The following is a 15,812-nucleotide window of genomic DNA, read 5'->3' as shown; positions in this document are numbered from 1 at the left end:
GGTTTGAACGCACCAGACAGAGGCAGCAGTCGATACTCTACCTCACTCGTGTGTCCAGCTCTGCCAGAACCACATCTACATGGTTTGAAATGGAAATCAAGACGATTGACTCTTTGTTGTATTCACACCCTCGGAGCCGCTGTGCTTTAAGGAAAGTCTGCTTTTCTTTTCCTTAGAAATTCCTGTATTATTTATGCTCACTGGACTCTGCAGCTGGAACGGGCCTTTAGCTGTCAGCCGTCGGTCAGCTCCACACCCACAGGGCACACTCCAGCCCAGCGAGCAGAGGCTCCCCTTGCTGCAGATTGGGTGGACACAGAGGAAAGCCTGCAAGACCCCGCTCCTCAGCCCCGGCTGCTGCTGCTCTCAGCAGGGCACCGCCGCTCCTCTCGCACTCATCCTTGCTGCATCTTGTCGCCGAAGCCCTGCTCCTGCTGGCGGGCTGAGCGCCAGCCCCGCTGCCCTCGCCCTGCCCTGGCTGTCGCTCGTGTCACTCAACGTGTCGGAGCGGGCACCGGAGACACACAGCGGCGGATCCCGCGGGAGCAGCTCACGGCGACACGCCCATTCCTATTGGCTGTGAAGACGAAAAGGTCCTGCAGCTTCCTCCAAGACGTGAAGCCCGCCGACTGATGCAGATGCTTTGTGGCAGCCTGTGAAAATGCCGTCCATACAACAACAGATGTACTCTGACTCCTGACATAAGCTCGAATCACTCACATAATGTCGAGGATGCAATGACGTGCGGATACGGGGCAACCTAGAGTGTACTTGTGCAGAGACGATTCTTCAGGGTAACTCATGAAATGTCAGGAACCAAGCCAGGTTGTGGCATCAAAATGTACATCAAAGGTGTAGGTAAACCCGGATTTTAACCTAACTCGTCCGGCGAAAATGGGATGGATTCGAGTACGACTTAGATTAGGTTAAAATCGAGGCTTGAAATTCCTCACTTTTACTGACAGTTTTAAAGACGAAAAAGTTAAAACGTCCAACATATACTGTGATGGGGGTTAGCTATTTTGTTTCTTATATTGCCACTTGTAGAAATATATAGAGTATTTGGACAATAAAATCAAAATAAATGTATTTTTATGAATCCATATACTTTTTTTTTACAGTACAGCTGCTGTCTTATGATATCTGGCATTAGAATATCTTTGTACGCTAACATGCTTTTTCACTAAACCTCCCTTCTACTCTTCCGCCACAAAAACTGGCGACATTCAACTCTCACCTCGCTGCAGATTTTTTAAATAAAATGTATTTCTTACATAATTATGGATAGTTCGAATGACTAATAAAAGTCCAGTTTAAATAAGAAAAAATAAAGAATTTGCATTTATATAGCACCTTTCAAGACCAGAGGAGGTCCCAAAGCACTTTACAACCAATGAAGTACTTTTGAAGTGTAGTCACTGTTATAATGTAGGAATGATTTGAATTGAGGGAAGCTCATCACAATCCTTCAATAAAATAAAAGCCACCACCAAACATATCTTCCCCCCCACCCCCCATCCTTTCAGTACTCTGCAACACCCTGGTCCACCCTTCCATTACACCCAACATCTGTTTCCCTTCCTCTGGCACCTTCCCCTGTAAGTGCAAGAGATGCAACACTTGTCCTTTCACTTAATCCATTCCCACTGCCCAGGGCCCTAAACACTCCTTCTGGATGAAACAGCAATTTATATATACTTCCAACTTCGTATACTGTATTTGCTGCTCACGATGCGGTCCCCTCTACATTAGGGAGGTGAAATGCAGACTGGGTGATCGCTTTGCAGAACACCTTTGTTCAGTCTGTCTGTAAGTGTGACCCTGAGCTTCTGGTGTCCTTGGCCTCCTACACTGTTCCAATTAAGCTCAACGCAAGCTTGAGGAACAGCACTGCATCTTTCTACTATACAATTTACAACCTTCCGGCCATAACTTGAGTTTACCAACTTTAGATTTTAACCACCTCTGCTCCCATTTTCTCTCGGACAGCAGGTGCTGGTAATGGAGGATGGCTTCACCAGAGCCACTGGGAGTGGAGGAGGTGTGGGCTGGTGCTTGGGATGGGAAATACCTATCGGTACACAGCCGCACAGAGTGGTCCACACACCTAGGGTCTACCTGCTTTTCTTTGCCAATTCCCGGGCAATGGCAACTCTCGCCACTTTGCCAAATTTTCCAAGCTTCCCTCTTCCTCTGTTATTCTGCTGTAATCATTTTCACTTCCTCTGGACTCATCTTTTGTTTCTATATTTGTCCCATTATCACCCCCTTTTGCCTTGCACCATCCTCCCTTTTGCCAGTTAATCTCTCATGCCCCTCACCCTTTAGTTCTTTTCCTGTCCCCCCACTTTTCCATAGCTCTGTATTTCCTTAAAAGTCATCAACCTGAAATGTTAACTCTGTTTCTCTCTGCACAGATGCTGCCTGACCTGCTGATTATTACCAGCATCTTCTGTTTTTATTTTGATGAAATAATTGATCCTTTAAATTTTTTTATCTGCAATAAATTGAAAATAGACATTTATCACAATAATTCTCGTTATCTGAAAGGTCGTGTACATCATTAATATTTAATTTTTGAAATCTCAAGTGTCTTTTTGTTAATGCAATCAGATGGATATGTATCAAGTAGCTATATGCACTGTGCTTAGTAACTACATGGCAGTTCTTTTTGAGCTGCCTGCTTCCTGGCAAGAGAGAATCAGAGGCTGGATTCTATTTACGGAAAACATCTCTTTGAATAACAGGAATTACTCTAATAAATAATTTCCCTTTAGCATTCCGATCAGATCCTCCACGCACGTACACACAGAAAGTTGATTAGCTGTGAAAGAAGAAGCTAATAGGAGAGAAAGGATGAGATGACAGAAAATAGCTATATTTCCAAATTTGAGAAACAACAACAAAATAAAGAGATATGTGAAGAAAATAAAACTGACTTGGCAGGTCCACAGAATAAGGTCTGGTAAACTTGTGGAAAGAAAACCAGGCACTGTCGTACAGATTTCCTTGCCTTCCCCCAAATGCAGTACAGACCGTTGAACTGAACTGGCTAGGGACTGTGTGCCAGTGTGCGATAAGTGGTGATGCATTTCCCTAAATTAAAAAAAAATTCTTTTGAGAAAGGTTTTGAGCTTCTCCCAACACTTTATTCATGTTCAGAGTAACAGAGCACACCTTGTGTTATCCAAAACTTTCTGACCTCATGCATGGAATGAATGTGTTATCATACCACAGGACTAACAATTATACTTTTCTCGACTTACAAACTGGAAAGACGTGTGTGATGCACTCTTTGAACACTTATAGGCAAAAACCCCACTGCAAAACACATCCACATTATGACTTCAAGCAGCCACCAGCCCAGGTGTATACAGCATTCAAGGTTTTAGTGATTCAGAACAGGAAACATAAGGTGAGTCACTTCCCACCAATATAATTCCCTTAAGGTACCAGCATTATGAACATAGCATGGAAACATTGCATTGCAAAGGAATGGTGTGGAGATGCCGGAGTTGGACTGGGGTGGACAAATGTAAGAAATCACACAACACCAGGTTATAGTCCAACAGCTTTATTTGAAATCACAAGCTTTCGGAGCGCTGCTCCTTCTTCAGGTGAAGTGGAGAAATGCATAAAGACACAGCTTATATAGTCAGAGAATCATGTCAGATGTTTACAGGTAACCTTTCCAACTGCTATTTATCACACCTCGGCAGAGAGATAATCACAGCAAATAAAGCTGTTGGACTATAACCTGGTGTTGTGTGATTTCTTACAATTGCAAAGGAAGATATTGTTTGCGTACCATCATAAAGCAATATCTTCTTCTATTGATAAATGCCACAAGATATTGTACTGGTGGATGAAAGGCCACTGGGTACAATTGATGCTGTATCCTAGGAATGCCATAGCTTTCATAAAATCCTGTGCATCTCTTCTACATCTCAGTGCTGCAATTAATGTAGTCATCAGCATGTTAGAATAGGGGCCTCAATTATAAAGCAGTGAACCATTAACTTATCAATTCTCACTTAGTCTTTTGTCATTACTTGGAAGGGGGTTAGTTAAAAGTTGAGTGGCATCATCACTTTTATCACCACTGGTAGCGCAATGCTGATGTTCCTTGGTTAAAAGACGGATTCAAGGAGATGCCGCAATTAATTTATGGCAGTGTTGAAGAGGCATAGCCTCCTCACACAGTACTCCTTGTTGACACTGATGTAGCTAGGTAATTTGGATTAGACATGCTGTCTGTGGTATTAGCAAGTCTTGATGGCCATCCTCCTGTAGCCTCTGATTTTACTGAACCTCCTTTTTTTATTCATTCTTAGGATGCGAGAGTTGCTGGCAAGGTCGGCATCTATTGCCCATCCCTTGTTGCCCTGAGAAGGTGTGGGGCAGAGTGGGTCCTTTTAATTCCAACTTTACTTAGTCATTACAATTCCCTGATAAAGCTGTGAATTTAAATCGTACTGGGATAGGAGAATGCTGCAGTGTCGCTTTCTTTTTAGATGGGGAGGCCTTTGAATGGAGTAGGCCAAAATTAAACACAGCCTGAACTTTACTCTCGAGCAGCACATTGGCTGTACACAGGTCTGTTGGAGGATCCTTATAAAGAGTACTGGTTTTTAGCTATCCCAGTTCTCAATATGAAAGATACAATCTTGGGAAATGAAGGGAAGTTCTGTTTCACTTTTTTCAGCCCTTAGGTTTAGTTCAGCCTGGATTAATGTATGCGGGTCCACTGAGCCGGGAATAATGATTTGTGTGGGGAAAGACTTTAGCAGCATTCGGAAAGTCTTCACTGTGAGTTCGCAGTCGGGGTGTGAAGAAATTTCAGAAAACCAATGGCCCACAATTTGCTGGAGCGGAGCATCTCTCATTGTATGCCCTAAGTTGGATGTTTTTACTCACCCTTCAGCTCCAATTATTTTTGCGCCGCAAATTGCTGGACTTGCAAATTGATAACAGGGTTAATGGGGCATTTGGGACTTTGGTCAATGACGCAACCAATAGTCTATCAACTTAACCAATTAAATTTAATGAGGGTACAGAGGAGATTTACGAGGATGTTGCCAGGATTGGAGAATTTTAGTTATTTAGCAATTTGCGGCGCAAAAATAATTGGAGCTGAAGGGTGAGGAAAGATTGGATAGGCTGGGGTTGTAAGGCTAAGGGGAGACTTAATTGAGGTTTATAAAATTATGAGGGGCCTAGATAGAGTGGATAGGAAAGACCTATTTCCTTTAGCAGAGAAGTCAGTAACCAGGGGGTATAGATTTAAAGTAATTGGTAGAAGGATTAGAGGGGAGTTGGAGATCTTTTTTCACTCAGAGGGTGGTGGGGGTCTGGAACTCACTGCCTGAAAGGGTGGTAGAGGCAGGAACCCTCATCGCATTTAAAAAGTACTTGGATATGCACTTGAAGTCCCGTAACCTACAGGGCTAAGGACCAAGGGCTGGAAAGTGGGATTAGGCTGGATAGCTCTTTTTTGGCCAGCACAGACACGCTGGGCCGAATAGCTTCCTTCTGTGCCATAGATTTCTATGATAGAGAAAGAAACACAGTGAACGACGGAGATGGAAATAGGGTGAATTAGAGTCAAATTAGATACAGAAAAAGAAATAAAGAGAGGGAAAGAAAGATTGGATTGAGAGAGAAAGAGAGAGGACACAGAAAGGTAAAGAAAAAAAAAATTTAAAATTAAAAAAATCTTTAAAAACAATTTACTACCTGAAGGAGTGAGACTCCACAGTTTCAATTTTTCCCTTTCTGGACCTCTGAGGTTGAGTGGTTTTGGAGAAACATAAATCACATCATTAAATGGGTCCTTACGCCATGAAATAGCAACCCTACCTTTCATCATTGAGTTTAATTCATATTTACCTTGCAAATCCAGCAATTTCTTGACATTCATGGGGAGATTGATGCTGAGATCTCATTTTTGCAAGGCTAATGGTGGAGTAGTGCAAATCGTCCAGCAATTTGTGGCGATTTGCATCTCACAGCGTCTCTCTTCCTCGCTACAAATTGCAGGTTTTTTTTAAACCTCAATAACAGCGAGCACCGTGAACTCTGTTATTTTTGCAGCAAATTATGGGCCAATGCTTCATACATTTCTTAGCTGAGGGCAGGGTGGAGAAATTGAACGGCAACAGTGAGGTCAGCTACACTCTTTATACCCATAACGGGGTGGGAGGGTGTTAAGAGCTGGAAAGGGGAATGTCGCAAGTTGAAGCTCTTTGGAGCACCAGTACAAACTCCCAGAAACTGAATTCACAGATGTGAGTGCTAACTTTAGTTAACATAAGACGTAGGAGCAGGAGTAGGTCATTTGGCCCCTCGAGCCTGCTCCGCCATTCAATAAGATCATAGCTGATTTGATCTTGGCCTCAACTCCACTTCCCTGCCCACTCCCCATAACCCTAGACTCGCTTATCGTTCAAAAATCTGTTTATCGCCACCTTAAATATATTCAATGACCCAGCCTCCACAGCTCTCTGGGGAAGAGAATTTCAAAGATTCACGACCCTCTGAGAAGAAATTCCTCATTTCCGATTTAAAAGGGTTTCCCCTTATTCTGAAATTATGCCCCCTAGTTCTGGATTCCCCCACAAAGGGAAACATTCTCTCTACATCTACCCTGTCAAGCCCCCTCAGAATCTTATATGTTTCAATAATATCACCTCTCATTCTTCTAAACTCCAATGAGTATAGTCCCAACCTGCTCAACCTTTCTTCATAAGACAACCCCTTCATCTCCGGAATCAACCTCGTGAACCTTCTCTGAACTGCCTCCAATGCAAGTATATCCTTCCTTAAATAAGGAGACCAAAACTGTACACAGTACTCCAGGTGTGGTCTCACCAATGCGATAGCAAAATACTGCCGATGTTGGAAATCCGAAATAACAACAGAAAATGCTGGAAAAACTCAGCAGGTCAGGCAACATCCGTGGAGAGAAATTTGAGTTGACGTTTCGGGTTGAACCCTTCTTCAAAACTGGAAAGAAAAGAAACTCACCAATGCCCTGTTATAACAGGACTTCCCTACTTTTATACTCCATTCCCTTTGCAATAAAGGCCAACTTTCCATTTGCCTTCCTAATTACTTGCTGTACCTGCATGCTAACTTTTTGTGATTCATATACAAGGACCCCCAGATCCCTCTGTACCTCAGCATTTTGTAATCTCTCCCTATTTAAATAATAATTTGCTTTTTAATTTTTCCTACCAAAGAGGATAACCTCGCATTTTCCCACATTAAACTCCATCTGCCAGATTTTTGCCCACTCACTTAGCCTACCTAAAACGGTCACTTTTAAGTTATTCCTGTCCGCTTATTTATCTGTTCAACATAACATTTACCTTTGGTCCTGCACTCCTACCCAGTAGCTTTGTACTGGAAATCATCCAAAAGACAGTAAAGATGATGAGCTTTGAGAGAAAAACTTTTTTAAAAACTTCTATTTTTGAAATCTCCAACAATAATTAAAATCTGAAGGAATGAGACTCCACGCTTGTAAAAGTTAATTTTTAGTGCCAGAGAGGTTGTTTGGCAGTAATGAAGCCTTAACACGTCGATAACGATTTACTTACACTGGAATGGACAAGCCCTAACTTTATCTGGCAAGTTTAGTGGATATCTATCACGCAAGTACATCAACTTCAGTCCGTTCCATGTGTTTCAATGCTGAATCTCTCGACGTGACACTGTTATAGTATAGCTTCTGGAAGGCGATTGATTGTCTAACGGTTCCACCACAGACCCAATTCACGTACGAACCGGGGTCAAGCAAGGCTGTGTCATCGCACCAACGCTCTTCTCAATCTTCCTTGCTGCAATGCTCCATCTCACCCTCAGTAAGCTCCCCACTGGAGTGGAGCTAATTTACAGAACAAACGGGAAACTGTTCAACCTCCGTTACCTCCAGTCCAGATCCAAGGTCATCCTATCCTCTGTCATCGAATTACAGTATGCAGACGATGCTTGCGTCTGCGCTCACTCGGAGGTCGAACTCCAAACCATCGTAAACACCTTCACCGAAGCATACGAGAGCATGGGCCTTACACTAAACATCCGTAAGACAAAGGTCCTCTACCAACCTGCCCCCGCCACACAGTGCTGCCCCCCGATTATCAAAATCCACGACAAGGCCTTGGACAACGTGGACCACTTTCCATACCTCGGGAGCCTACTGTCAACAAGGGCAGACGTCAACGATAAAGTCAAACACCGCCTTCAGTGTGCCAGTGCAGCCTTCGGTCGCCTGAGGAAGAGAGTGTTTGAAGACCAGGACCTCAAACCCGGCACTAAGCTCATGGTCTACAGGGCAGCAGTGATACCTGCCCTGCTGTATGCCTCAGAGACATGGACCATGTACAGCAGGCACCTCAAAGCACTGGAGAGGTACCACCAACACTGCCTCCGCAAGATCCTGCAAATCCATTGGCAGGATAGGCGCACCAATGTCAGTGTTCTTGCTCAGGCCAACATCCCCAGCATCGAAGCTCTGACCACGCTCAATCAGCTCCGATGGACGGGTCACATTGTCCGCATGCCCGATATGAGACTCCCAAAACAAGCGCTCTATTCGGAGCTCCGGCACGGCAAGAGAGGCCCAGGTGGGCAGAGGAAACGCTTCAAGGACACCCTCAAAGCCTCCTTGAAAAAGTGTAACATCCCCACCGACACCTGGGAATCCCTGGCCCAAGACCGCACAAAGTGGAGGAGAAGCATCCGGGAAGGCGCTGAACACCTCGAGTCTCTTCGCTGGGAGCAATCGGAAGCCAAGCGCAGGCAGCGCAAGGAGCACACGTCAACCCAAGCACCCCACCCACCCACCCCTTCAACCACCGTCTGCCCCACCTGTGACAGAGACTGTAGGTCCCGCATTGGACTAATCAGTCACCTGCAAGCTCATTTTTAATGTGGAAGCAAGTCATCCTCGGTTCCGAGGGACTGCCTAAGAAGAAGAAGATAGCTTCTGGAAGAGTAGGGCAACTTGGAGAGCAACTTCCCGATTTTAACTGCGCATATGCGGTCGGCGGAAGTTGCTGTCTGATTTACACTTTAATAATGGTGAGCGCTGATAACCTCACCGTTATTTTTACCGCAATATCCGGGCCATAATATTTGAATCAGGAGTTCCTCAATAGAAATTAGCAGCGGATGAGCTGAGGCAAGGGCGGAGACGGGCAATATTACGGAGGTGGAAGTAGGCGATCTTGGTTATGCTGCAGATACGTGGTCGGAAGCTCATTTCAGGGTCAAATATGACACCAAGGTTGCGAAAATGGTTCAGCCTCAGACAGATGTTGGGGAGAGGAATGGAGTCAGTGGCTAGGGAACAGAGTTTGTGACGGGGACCGAAAACAATGGCTTCGGTCTTCCCAATGTTTAATTGAAGAAAATTTCTGCTCATCCAGAACTGGACGTCGGACAAGCAGTCTGACAATTTAGAGACCTTGGAAGGGTCGAGAGAAGTGGTAGTGAGGTACTTGTGGAAACTGACGCTGTGTTTTTGGATGATGTCGCCAAGGGGCAGCATGTAGATGAGAAATAGGAAGGGGCCAAGGATAGATGCTTGGGGGGCACCAGAGGTAACGATGCGGGAGCGGGAAGAGAAGCCGTTGCAGGTGATTCTCTGGCTACGATTAGATAGATAAGAATGGAACCAGACGAGTGCAGTCCCACCCAGCTGGACGATGGTGGAGAGGCGTTTTTAGAAGAATGGAGTGGTCAACCATGTCAAAGGTTGCAGACAAGTCAAGAAGGACGAGGAGGGATAGTTTACCTTTGTCACAGTCACAAAGGATGTCATTTGTGACTTTGATGAGAGCCGTTTCGGTACTGTGGCAGGGGCGGAAACCTGATTGGAGGGATTCAAACATGGAGTTACAGGAAAGATGGGCACGGATTTGGGGGGCGACAACATGTTCAAGGACTTCAGAGAGGAAAGGGAGGTTGGAGATGGGGCGATAGTTTGCAAGGACATAGGGGTCAATGGTTGGGTTTTTGAGGAGAGGGGTGATGACGGCAGATTTGAGGGCGAGTGGGACAGTGCCTGAGGAGAGAGAACCGTTAACAATGTCAGCTAACATGGGAGCCAGAAAAGGAGGTTGGGTGGTCAGCAGTTTGGTAGGAATAGGGTCGAGGGAGCCTTGGTGTCATATTTGACCCTGAAATGAGCTTCCGACCACGTATCCGCAGCATAACAAAGACCGCCTACTTCCACCTCCGTAACATGGACAAGATGAGCTTGGAGAGGTCATGAGGGGAGATCGGAGAGAAACTGGAGAAAGATGCAAGTTCAGGGCTAGGGCAGGGGGGAACCTTAGAGGAAGTTTGACCTGGTGGACTAGGGGAAGGAAGGGAAGTGGCAGAGGCAGCTGAACAGATGGTCTCAATCCTAGAGACAAAGAAGTCAATGAGCTCCTCACACTTGTTGTTGGAGGTGAGGGTGGAGGAGACAGGGAGAGGGGTTTAAGAAGACGGTTAGCAGTGGAGAATAGAAGCCGGGGTTTATCTTTGCATTCCAGAATGATTCTGGAATAGTGAGCAATTTTGGCAGAATAAGAACCAAAAATAAAGCAAAGTCTTTCTTGGGTTTCCCTGCACTTGCATTCTGACCTTTAGTGCAACTGGGTGACCTCCCCAAAACTGTTGCTATAAGACATGCTGCCAGGTGGTATGCAAACCAAACCTGAGATGACTCTCCTTCCTTATAAGAGACTGTATGGCCTTCACCCGAATTTCCCACAATGACTTGGCTGATGTCAGTAACTCATCAGATAGAGAATTGCAGGCACAAACCTGCATCCTATTATCTAGTAGTGTATTGACCAAAAACCCTAAATAAGTTATGCATCTTGCAAGAAAAAGTAAACAGCTAAATATAATCACGGTTGATTCAAAATGTTAAATAATTTCCAAGATTTCAATTTGGAGCATTATACAAAATATGCATTTCTTCAGCTGTGTTAGTGTTTTCTTAATGTTTTCTTCAAGTAGATCAAAATAAATAAATGAAGTGGCATTTTACTGTCACATTAACCTTCCAATTTCCTAATTATCATGATAGTGATTGAGTAGCTAATTTGTGTCTTGGCCTCAAGTAACACATATTTACACTTGCAATTGTGTGTAAACTTAGCAATTTTCTAGCTAATGATGCAGCAGTAACAATATCTGCGTTTCTTTGTATAATTCTGCGACATTAGATTAATTTAAAATATACACCCCAGAGGGCATCAATAAACATCCTAAGAAGAACTTTACCACACCAACAAGTTTCACATAATTGTAATAAGACACCAAATCTTTAAGGCAAGATTGTTTTCATCAAACAGATATTGACTCCATCTGCTTGAAAGATACCTTAAGGACACTGGTGATGCTAGCACACCACCAGCATGCTAAACTGTATTTCCTATTCCCCATATGCCACCCAACACCAATTATCTTCCTGCAGCTATGGCAGATAGACCCACACTTGTACACAACTGCTATTTTTACTGCTTTTTCATCTTGGGAAAAGATTGTGGTGAAAGCTCAATGAGGTTAAAACCTCTCCCCTTGATCGGAAACTATGCAGAAGTGAGGAGTTACATTTTTTTTTCTGAGACTAGATAAGTGAATTTAAGTGACGTGAGCTTAGAAATGACTGTTTAAAGGTGCAGCCCATTTCAAATAAATGGTCATATTGCCATGCTTTAAGATTTGAATGTAATAAACTAAATGGTCAGTACAGTACTACAGCACAGGAAGAACCTGGAAAGCCATTTTAGAGCATAAAATATCATTTCCAGCTCCCCATTTGGTGTAGCAATTGTTTTAATTAGCAGGCAGGGTTTTGTTTTAGAGAAACTGGCACTTTTGATCTTCAGAAAAAAGGTATTTGGGAAACAATGTTTTAAATATCCTCAGAACAGAGGCTCGGTGCTAAAAATAGTAGGAAAGGAAGTTTCAAAGCAAATTTCCTCAAACTGGAATTACATTTTAGAAAATAATGAGGGGAACTGTTTTGTAACCATATATTTAGAATTTTTAAGTAATCACACCAATAAAGTAATCTAATTCTAAAATACATGGGGGATATAAATCTGGTGGGTAAAAGTAGCATCAGATCTTCTGGATTCAGAAGACTTGTGTACATGTATACCTCAAGTTTATCCAGTGGCTATACCTAACACCATACTTACTAACCTAGAAAACAAGTATTAGCTGGCCAACAGTTTCAAAAAAAGCTGACAACTCAACATTGGTCCTGAATAAAAACCTAAGACACGTGAAAGCAAGTAACTGGATTGAAAGTGCAGTGGAACATAGGTTTTTAACTTAAGTTTTTAACTCGCTCCAAGTCTCGTTCACCCATCACCGCTGTGCTTTCTGACCTACACTGGCTCCCGGTCCAACAACGCCTCAATTTGAAAATCCTCACCCTAGTTTTCAAATCCCATCATGGCCTCACCCCTCCCCATCTCTGTAACCTCCTCCAGCCCTACAAGCCTTTGAGATCTCTGCCTCCTCCAATTCTTGCCCCTTGTGCATCCCCGATTTTAATCGCTCCACTATTGGCAGCCGTGCTTTCAGCTGCCTTGGCCCTAAGCTCTGGAACTCCCTCCCTAAACCTCTCTGCCTCTCTCTCCTCCTTTAAGATGTTCCTCAAAACCTACATCTTTGACCAAGCTTTTGGTCATCTGTCCTGATATCTCCTCTGTGGCTCAGTGTCAAAATGTTTTTATTGATATCGCTCTTGTTAAGTGCCTTGGGACGTTTTGCTATGTTAAATGCGCTATATAAATGTAAGTTTTTGTTGTTGTTAAGCTGTGGGCATACCCAACATTCGTTTATTTTAAGTACACAAAAGAGTGAAAAGGATACAAGACTTATTTTCTGAGGGGGTGGGGGGGGGGGGGGGGGAGGGTTCTATTACCTGAGAAAATTTTGATTTTGGCATTTGATTGCTACATTTTCCAGTAATTTAGAAATTACACTAATGTTACATTTTGTATTTCTGTTGGTATGGCTGTGGTGTGAAAGAGCTTAGTGTCACTGCATATATGGAGTGATTGGCATTTACATAACTATTTGTGATGCATTTGGGACCATGCCCTTTGATGTATGAAAATGAGAAAACAAAAATATTCCAGCCGTACAGTGGAAGCATATACTGAGTAGAAACTACCAATGTATAAAAATGTTTCATAAAAACATGGTAACTTCACTAAAGAGTTAAATTATTGCCATAATGGCAAAAACACAAGCAGTTTGTCACCATAATATAAACCATTACACCAAGACGAGATTGCAACCTTTCATATGTATTATGAAGCTCCAATTTTCTCCCTTTATCTCCAGCTCACACTAATATATGCTAGGTGAGGGGTCTGCAAACTTTTTTTCTATGTGGATCACACAGTTGTTCATCATGGAGCCCACGAGTGATACATAAAAAGCTATTATCACCACCACCACCCTGTAGTCCAGTCCAAGGGGTTAATTTCCTTACATGGTTTTAGTGTTCAGACTAAGTGATGGTTTACTACATAGTAATTTACTACTACTGCACATAGTAATTTACTACTACTGCACATAGTAATTTACTACTACTTTGTTGGTGTTCTCTTCTTTGGTTCTAGTGGCATTATTTCGCAGAATAACAAGAAGGAACCAGGCAATCTTATGATTGAGGCCATTGTGCGTTAATGCATTTTGACTCTTAACAGTACAAGATACCACCATGCTGAGGTTCATACAGGCTGACATTTACAACTGTATAATATGTCTGATTACTTGAGTGACATTAGTATTATAAAGAGGTAAGCAGGCCGATTTATGTAACTAAATTGGCCTGGTTACCTCTTTATAATACTATAATTTAAAATATGAAGGTCAGATTCTATTCACCAAAGCCAATAAGGTTGGCTGAAGGTTTTCAGAAGAGGGTTTGTAAAGGTTATTAGGACAAAGGTCCTCAAGGCTTTTGAATTTCTTATAAGGTTGAGAGTTTAAGAATGCAACATATTAATAGCATAAATTTCTGAGCATTATACAGTGTAATGGTCACTACTAAAAGTTGCAATATGCACCAAGTTAGCTAAACTAGGAAGAAGACCCTTAAAGAAGATGACGACTTGTTGCAGACACATCCGACAAGTGACTCCAGAGTATCCTCAAAGAAGGCAGCACTGTCCGATACAATGGCCAGCTGCGAAAGAGGGAGAGGCTTTATCATTTTCAGCTCACTTTACTAAGAGATAGCCTTAATACTGGAGACCCACCAGTGATGCAATGACTATTTACTTTGAACTTAAACTAAGATCGAGCATTATGAAACAAAATCCAGCTAATGCTGAGACTAAGGGCTGGATATTTACTGGGGCGGGTTGTGAATGAGGGGGTGGGGGCGGAGTTTCAGACGGAAAACCCAGAGTCGGAGTTTCCCCCGCAAGCTGCTGAGTTTTAACTCCATAGCATGTGACTTTTGGGCCCAACAGGTTCCCCACCCGGAATGTAGGCCGCATATTATGATTTCCCAATATAATATTCCACAAAACACAATTGTAGTTAAGTGGAAAAGTTCACTTCATTAAAATTAGGAACATTTCTCGGACACTGTGCTGTTAAACTTCTTCAAAAACATCAGCAAGATAAACCACTTGGGTGAGATAATGATAATAACTCGAGATCTCTGAATTCAAACTTGTGCAAACAACAGGCCAAAACCTGAAAGTCACACATTGAATACACATAATGAAACTGACATGGTACTGTTATTCCCCAACTGGAAACTAAGAATCTGTTTGACTGGCAGCAATTTGCTTGGTGGAAAAGAAACCAGTAACAGAAGGATGCACTTGTATCCAAATTCATGCTGCACATTTCCCAGTTGCAGAGGGTTATGGGTAATGTCACTAAGTGCGAGTTAAATCCATGACAGTAATTTACTACCCTTAAGCACACTCTAACTTGTAAAGCATTCAGGATTCAGTTGATTCATGTTCTGATGTGATGAACAACAATCACATCCAGGAGATCAAGCAGAGAAAATGGCCTCTGAGGAATTATTTAATAGACATTAATAAATATGTGTTTTTATTCTGAAGGCAGAGTAAGTGCCTATTCAACCAAGAAAACTTTAAAAAAAATTGTAACAGTGTCAGCCTCATTTGCTATGACCTTGAAGAGATCCATTTAACCGAACTAAGAGATTTCAGTAAGTCATAGCATTCTCTAACAGGGCAAATTTACTTTTCTTAAAATAGAATGTTTTAATAATATGATAAAATAATAGTTTATTAATTGACTGAGCAAAACAGTGTTCTAAGTGATTACAAGAACAATGTTCTGAAAGGCACACTCTGTGAGGTTATCTTTACTAAGATGTTCGATTTTGTACTTACTAATATACAGCAATTTCAAAATTCTGTTTGAGTTAAATCGACCTGAAACGTTAACTCTGTTTATCTCCCCACAGATGCTGCCTGACCTGCTGAGTATTTCCAGCATTTTTGGTTTTTATTTCAGATTTCCAGTATCCGCAGTATTTTGCTTTTGTAATTGAGTTAATATTGTGTTAGTCAGATGTAAACTATTCAAGTGTTGCTTTTCTGTAATTGATTGCAAAAGTATTTTCACAGTGTGCTGTGGGCATGTATATCATGGCACACTTAGGGTGAAATTATACACCAGCTTTGGCGTTGCAGCAAAGTGGAAAATGCTTTGCTGTGACACTAAAGCTGATGTGTAAACAAAGACTGATGGTACTGAGAACAGATTGGTGGTGGTTTTACAGCCAAATGACA

General features: G+C 42.7%; 1 protein-coding gene across 27 annotated transcripts in view; it reads right to left on the bottom strand.

Annotated features, from left to right (window-relative positions):
* Nucleotides 1-15,812, bottom strand: part of magi2a (membrane associated guanylate kinase, WW and PDZ domain containing 2a) — an 888,182-nt gene that overhangs the window by 634,194 nt on the left and 238,176 nt on the right. For 5 of the 27 annotated variants that reach the window (XM_086010391.1, XM_086010393.1, XM_086010392.1 and 2 more), the window contains exon 1: nucleotides 42-789. The exons of 21 other annotated variants lie outside the window; for them this stretch is intronic. The gene's annotated coding sequence lies outside the window, so the exon portion shown is untranslated. Of the gene's footprint in view, nucleotides 1-13; nucleotides 790-15,812 lie in introns of those variants that run through there. One more of the 27 variants, XM_086010389.1, reaches the window with a different exon arrangement.

The sequence above is a fragment of the Somniosus microcephalus genome, chromosome 17, assembly GCF_052327205.1.
Source record: "Somniosus microcephalus isolate GS21.2 chromosome 17, FLI_Smic_1.0, whole genome shotgun sequence".
Classification (NCBI taxonomy): domain Eukaryota; kingdom Metazoa; phylum Chordata; class Chondrichthyes; order Squaliformes; family Somniosidae; genus Somniosus; species Somniosus microcephalus.
The sequence above is the reverse complement of the archived record's forward strand: the minus strand, read 5'-3'. Positions and strand labels throughout refer to the sequence as shown.